Consider the following 7,664-nt stretch of genomic DNA (forward strand, 5'->3'; position numbering starts at 1 on the left):
TTCCATACTGGAAGCATATACAGACAGATAAATCCATTAACTACATTTTCTTCAACATTTCAGCACCTTCAATGTCATGAAATGCATTCCTTCCAAAGGCAGACAGCACCCAGAAATAGATAGCCAAGAAGTGACAATGCAGGATTGATATGAATTATCTCAGCTGTAGGCATATGCATCTTTTAGGTGGCAGCCCTATACACACACTCCAGTAGCTGGTTCAGCTTGGCCTTGCTGTAGACAAGCCTGTGAAAAATAAAATCAGTTTGAAAATTGACATTGAAATAATGGGTCAGATAACAGCTCGAGTAAATTGGTATAGCTCTGGATGCACACTAATCCAAATTCCATGTGACAGTGAATTGAATAGTCCCACCGCTGCCAATGGAAGGCCAATAGAGAACAGTCAGCTCGGCCTCTCCCTTAGCCAGGCCCTCAGGGGTCTGAAATACACAATGTACTGAAACTGCTTGGACTCTAATTTGTTTGATAATTATTTCCCCATGAATACCTCTCCATGTTGACATAGTCCAGTCAAAAAATGTTATAAAATAGTAACATCACCAAGAAATTCTGCTGAGATGTCAAACTTGCATTCACATCTTAGACAGAGCCTTATCGTTTTGTTACCACAGGGTTTGCAATTTTTCTTTCCCTATTCTTTTTTTCCCATTCTTTTTCATTTTTGTTTGATCCAGTAAGAGCCCATTAATTATTGCTGCTTCTCCGTTCTCTTCAGAGGGTCCTTCGGGGTGACAGCTCTGCACTGCTGAGCCTGTGTCCTCATCTTTTCTTTCACATAATGGAATATGTTTAATTGTAGTGATTGTGGCACCTTGATAGTTTGGCTTTAACTTACCTAGTGATTGAGTTTTCACTGGAACAATGAATAATATCCAATGCTTCTACCTGCTGACTTTCTTTAAATTTCTAAATATTTGCAATTGAAATCAGAATTGCGTTCTACTTGGTCTGGTTTTTTTCAGCTATTCAAATTTCTAAAAGAAACAGCTGTGGCTGCAGAGCCAAATTTGTAATGACTGGAGCCCAAAATGAGGAAAAATAATTTCCTTTCCTCATAAATAATTTATACTTCACCACTTTAGTGTAATGAATAGATTAATCAGCATTCTGTTTGGAATGAGAAAAGGCCTAATCTTGCTTTAGTGCACTTCACGTTTACCGTGGTGCTTTCCATATGAACAGTATTATTCTTAAAATGTACTTTAAGTTTACCTTATAACTAGTGAAGTGATTTAGTAGTAGGTCATAAAACGTATGCCTCTAAGAAATCCCTGCTGACTTTTGTTTATCGGAATTACTAGGAAACAGGTTATTCATTCTTTCAATCATTGGCCCAGAGGTAAAGTATCAAGTTGCTGCTGATAAAATCTGTGGCTGGTGGCCTGTGGGTGAGCGCTGACAAGGGCAGAGCAACCTGGCCTCTTCTGCTGGCTGGCTCCCACCAACTGCCTGTGTGCTAGTGTTACATCTAGTGCAGAGGGCAAAAGCAACGCTTAACTCCCTGGAAAGCAATGGCACTGGAAATTACAGTGAAAAACTCATCAGCTGCCCCCGGGGGAACTTGGAATACGTATGAACGGAAAGGAGGGTACCACTCATCTTCCCTTTGCATCGGTGGGACTGACACTCGGGATGTACGCCTCGCAGTTCTGAAAGGAAGGAGGAAAAAATGGAGTACTGAAAGAGAAAAGGGAATTACTGAGGGCTAGCACTGCTAGTTAAGCTTTAAAAATCTCCTAATGTTAGTTTATTGAAAAAAAAAAAGCTGATAGAAAATACGGTTGTGATGTGTCAGAACCTCCTCAGGGAGAAATAGGGAACAAAGGACACTTTAATCTAACAGAGAAAGGCAAATAGAGTAGATGGAAATAGAATTCAGACAAATAAGAATTTAAGACAAGATGGCATTTGTAAAAGTACAGCTGCTTAATCACTGGAACAAACTATGAAAAAATATGGTGGATCCTTCATTTTTCAAAGCTTTCCTGAGTACAAGATGCCTTTCTGGAAGAGCTGCTTCGGTTCAGAGTGACTCAAACTTTCTGGGAGTGTAGTACTCCCTTATGAGTGTTCCCCAGAGCTGGCAGCAGCAGCAGCTCAGATTCTTCTAGCCGAGAAAGGAAAACCAGAATAAATACTCCGTGTTTATACTTCTGCTCCCTTGCAAAAGAAACAGAGGCATCCCCAAAAATGTAGTTGAACAGAAGCAGAAGTTGTTAGCCCCAGTACAGGTGTAATTGGGTGGAATGCAACGCCTGGGGAATCTGGAATGGAAGCAGCAGTAACAGTGAAGCATTACAAAATCTTTTTTTTTGTAACTTGGATAGAAAGATGCTCCTATCTAGCTAATCTGTTTAACTTTTTTTACATGCATTTCATTCTGAGATAAGTTTCTGCCCAATTCCTGGATCAGTTTGCTAACATTGGAGTAGTTCAGGTTACATTTCAAAATACCTCTTGGCATATTTTTTGCAAGGAGTTTCATCAAATAGTCAATGGATGGAAGAGGACTGTTCTTCCTCTGTTGAATTAAAGATCAGAAGGAGTATTACCTGTGCCTGTTTTCTGCCCTACTGACTGCTGCAATGAAAAAGATGACTTAAAATGCTTCCTGACTATCATAAAGTAAACTGGAAAACTTGATAAAAAATGCAAAGATGTATTTATTTCAATTTCTCATTTATCTCCTTTGATGGATGCATCCTCTAAACTATATATATATGAGATTACAGAGTTATATTCAAAACCATCTGTTGTTTTTTTCCCCTTATCAAAACTGGGATCTAGATGTCCCAATCCAAATTTTAATGAGACAGGAAAGTTTGTCTGAAGCTGGTATTGATTTTAGTCAGATTTTGGGAGCTCAGCATTTCCAGCCACCCCCTGGGCTTGGCACAGAGCTGCTCAGGTAAGAACTTGACTTTAGAATTTTTGAGCCTTAACATAGGTCTTTTTTGTTGAAATTATTTGTTTTAAAATGAGAAAAGGGAGGATTCATTATTAATTTAAGGTTGTTTTTTTTTCTATTAAGCTCTTTTCCCAACTTTATAATAATTCTTCTTGAAATGAGACAATTAGATCTGGCAAAGGGCATGAAAAACAAAAGAAACAAAACTCACATTTTATGAATATGTAGAAATTCTAACTAATGACAAAATATGAGGAAATAAAGAACAGTTTTGTGATTCTCCCCCACTCAAAAAAAAAACAAACCAAAAAAACCCCCAAAAAATAGAAAGAAAATTCTTTGTTTTCCTAAATCTTTTCCCAACAAAACTTCCTGACCTTACCTTTCTATGCTCTGCACTCTCTCTCCAATTTCCCTAAATGCAAATCATACACACGCAGACATGCACACACAAGTATATCCCTATAGATAGCTATTTTTATAAAGCAACATTCTACATACTCAAATATTTAGCAGATTTGAATTAAAGTGCTAACACTATGCCTAGGATCCATCTTCTAATTACTTGAACTTAGTGCCTATAATTCTTTTTTCCTTAATAAGCAACACAAGAAAGGCTGTGTATGTAAGTCAAGCAAGATTACTTAACACAGGATGGAAAGGATGGGCCTTTGAGCAATCTGCTCTAGTGGGAGGTGTCCCTGCCCATGGCAGGGAGTTGGAACTACATTATCTTTCCATCCAAAAAGGAAAGGAAAAGAAAGGAAAGGTCCTTTCCATCCAAAACCATTCTATGATTCTATGATTTTCTATTTAGTAGTAAAGTGATAAATTTAAATTTATATTGATAAATATAAAGAATAGGTCCCATTACACTCTCCCTAATTTGCAGTTCAGGAATATCAGGGTTATAAAAAATACAAAGCATAAGATTTCTTCCCATATAAAAAAGCTAAGGAATTTTTTTTTTGTCCCTGGCGATTCTAATACTATTTTCTAGTTTAGTTTATGCACCTGTTTTATATATTAAAATCAGTAATGACTGAAAGCCAATAAGGAACATAATAATCTATAATACGTTTTAAGTGGAGTTTAAACACCAATATCCCCATTTGCTGTCTAAAAGCTGCTCAACTGCAACAAAACGGCGGTTATAGAAGTTCTTAAGCATTGTAACTGTAGATATGTTTATGATGCAAAGTTAAGTCTATTCACAGTCCTGTCTCTGTACATGCTGTAACTGCCCTGTTGTCTGCAGCTAAAGATATGCAGAGGCATCCAGCTGTCACCTAAAGGAAAATGGGATCTGGGAGTCAGAACGTAATGCCTTAATCCCCCCGAGATCCAAATCCCAAGCACACCTTGTGCTTATGGAAGAGATTTACTCCAAAGTGCAGCAGCAGGCACTGGTTTCTTTAGGATGTGGCTGAATGAAAATGAAATAATTGGGATAACTTGTATACAGAGCCTAATAGTTAAATCACACAGTCAAGATCTAAATAGCTGGTAGATTCTTAATTTGGGAAAGAGAGATGAGTAAGTCACCTCCTTCCCAACCTTCTGAAATGTAAATAATCCCTCACTTTAAATCTCCTGCTTCCTGGAAGAATGGCCTAATTAACAACCTACAATCTTTCTATCACGAGTCATCGGGGGAAGCAGAATTCCAATACTTCTGGTCACTTGTGCTACTGTGAAAAAAATACTAATTGAGAAAGCCAAAGTAAGTCTGGCTCTGTAGCCTCTGGGTTAGCACACTCTCCTGGCAGGGTCCAGAGAAAACTGGGTTTTGCTGCCTACTCCCAGCATCATCATTAAATACAGAACACCCTAGGAAGGAGGAGCTGATGCCATCAGCAGGGAGAAGAAGCCAGGAGATTTCTCAGTATCAGGCTAAAGTAACACATTCTTATCACCTCTTAAGTTCTTTGCAGCTCAACAAACCAACCAGCCTCTTTCAGCTCGAGGTGGGTATTCCTCTTGGCTGACTGGGGACTCTGTCCCCAAGAAGGTCCCATCAGCTGGCCAGGCTCCAGGATGAAGGTCAGTGCCTTGCAGAGAGATGCTAAAGGAGATAGAACCTCCAGATCATTGTCAAGAGAGCAATAAAAACTGCCCAGTCCAGCAGGTGGGCAAACCTCCGCAGTCTGCTCTGAGCTCAGGGAGACCTGGGCAGTCACTGCTGCTCTTTGGCCTCTCTTGGCCACTTATTCCAAAAAAATTACTTTGGGTGTGTACTTTTTCACAGTTTTGAATATAATTTTTTATGTATTATATGCTTGTTAAAAGACAGTTTGTTGAGTTTTCCTATGAAGGCCTCTCACTAAGATCACTGGTCTGGAAATTTCAAGACGTATCAGCCTTAATGTGGATGAGGGAAGGAATTTAAGGTATGCTGGCAGAGGCAGCGGAGAGTGGAGCTTCAACCTTTGCAGAGAAAAGAGGCTTTCATGGCTACTTGCCTGCTTACTTGCGAAAGGGGACAGATTTTCATACATGCTAGGATACATATTTTCCTAAATTTAGGCAAACTCTTTGGATAATACTTAGATTTTGTCAAAAATAGGTGCTCAGGAATACTACAAAGGAATGGAAATGTATCTAACAATGGAACTGCCCCTTTTCATCTAGAGTTTCAAGACTGTTAATGATGAAATTTCAAAGAGCAGAAATTTATTTCTGAATTTTATAGTAAAAACCTGCAATTTTTTTTGTGGTTGAAACTATAAAAACTCTGCTTTGACCAAAATCAAACACTTGTAAGGATAGAATCTCTTCTGCCAATGTAAAACCGGGGTTACTGCACAATTCAACAGGACTGCAACTGAGGAAAGGTACCCTCAGATAAAAAAGCTATTTGTAGTTGTAACAAATGACTGAACAGTGAGAGAGCACGCAAGTAAATGAAGCACATATACCATAGAAAGGGGAATTCATATTGAAAGAAAGACTGCATCCCCTTTGAAGACAGAACAAAGTTATTAAATAGAAACATGAATTTATCAGGGTGGCATCTACTCAGTGGCTGTGGAACAATCAAATATTTATACCTGCAAACATTTCATTTGGAAATCATGTTTATATTATTCCTAAATTTTAAGTTGCATAATTACATTTTTATGAAGACAGTTATTCTTCATTAGCAGTCTGCCAATTTCCAGGATTTTCTCCCATTAATGCAAGAGCCACACACAGGTCTGTTGTGCATGTCGGGGGAGAGTGTGGGTGAGCCACTCTGGCAGGTTTTATATTAAGTGTGGGAGTTTATATGCATATTTTAAAATGTTTCATTCTAACTGTAGCATGTTCTCTATTGACGATAGGGACTGTAATGCCAAAACCTGAATGTGTTCTCAAAGGAAATGTCACTGGCTACCTTCATAACCTGACTTCTCCCCGTGTGCCGTGCTCACAGTCTTGCTTTTATGTGTGAATACAGGTTAAGATTATTTTCCAGTTTTTGCTTTAGACAGAAAGCTGTATTGAAAGGTATAACTTTGCTACACGAACAGTTTTGAAATGGTGCTTAAAATTAAAACCAGCACTGCATACAGTGAGTTTCTCTTACTGACTGCAGGTTCTGCAGGCGTGAGGGTGTCAGTCCCCACACCATAGGAGCGCTGCCCTTCAGCTTGGCCACAGCTGTGCCCTGACTCCCTATGGACTCTACTGATCCTGGACCATCAGGCTGACTCCCTGGCTTGTCCTCGCATCTGCCTCCTCACCAGAAAGAAACGTGCCTGTCAGTCTGGAAGCTGAGCTGCCCCCAGCCTGCCCTGCTCGGGTCCTGGCTGGTGAGGCCCCTGCCCTGCTGCCAGCCATACCATGCCTGGCCCCTTGTCCCTTTGGGCCTGCTTCCCGAGGAGGAGCTGGGGAAACGCAGTTACAGTGTCTGTCAGGCCAGGAACCCTCTATCCTATATATAACCCAGTGCCTCCCCACAGGAGCCACGCTCCTTGTGTCCAGCCCCTCCCTGCCTGAGGAACAGAAAACAGCAGCTGGCAGGTTAGCTCTATTGGCAGGGAGTCTTTTAAGGGAAGATATTTGAACGAGAGCAGAAAGAACTGGGTAGTATAGTTTGGAGTTGAAGAGATTTACCAGTGCCGCCTTAGAAGCTGGCTTGGCCTCCCACCGAGAAGAGGACAAAGCTTCCCTTTACCTCATCTACCCAATGCAATGCAACTGGAGGCCTATACAGAGCTGTGGAAAATCTTACATTACTGAGCATCTTCCTCCTTGCCTTTTCTGCACATCAGCAGTGAATGAACACACTGTACCCGGAGACCAGCCAGTTAACGTGCACTTTTTGAAGCATCTGGGTGAACAAACCGAGACACTGACAAGCCCCGCCGCCAGCTGCGGCTACGCTGTCACGAGCTACTTCAGCAATTTATTCTTTAATAGCTTCCAAATTCACAGCTCAGCATGTAGCCAGCCACATCGGAGTACCCTTACAACCACATATGCAGTACCCTGGTAACGATAAAAACAAACGCTTTTTAATCGCAGTTCCCCGAAGTGACCCGGCTCAAACCCCGCCGAGGGCCAGGCGGCCTTCGCCAGGCGCGGTGCGGGCCGCGGGAGGGGAGGAGGGCGGGAGAGAGCGAAGGGCTGCTGGCGGGGGCGGGCGGCCCGGCGCTGCCTGCCGAGCGCTGTCCCCGCACGGAGGCCACGTCGCCCCGTCCCGTCCCGTCCCGCCCGGCCGCCGCCTCAGCCACCGTTGGCTCAGCGG

This window comes from Calidris pugnax, unplaced genomic scaffold (assembly GCF_001431845.1).
Source record: "Calidris pugnax isolate Ruff unplaced genomic scaffold, ASM143184v1 scaffold41, whole genome shotgun sequence".
In the NCBI taxonomy this organism is placed as follows: domain Eukaryota; kingdom Metazoa; phylum Chordata; class Aves; order Charadriiformes; family Scolopacidae; genus Calidris; species Calidris pugnax.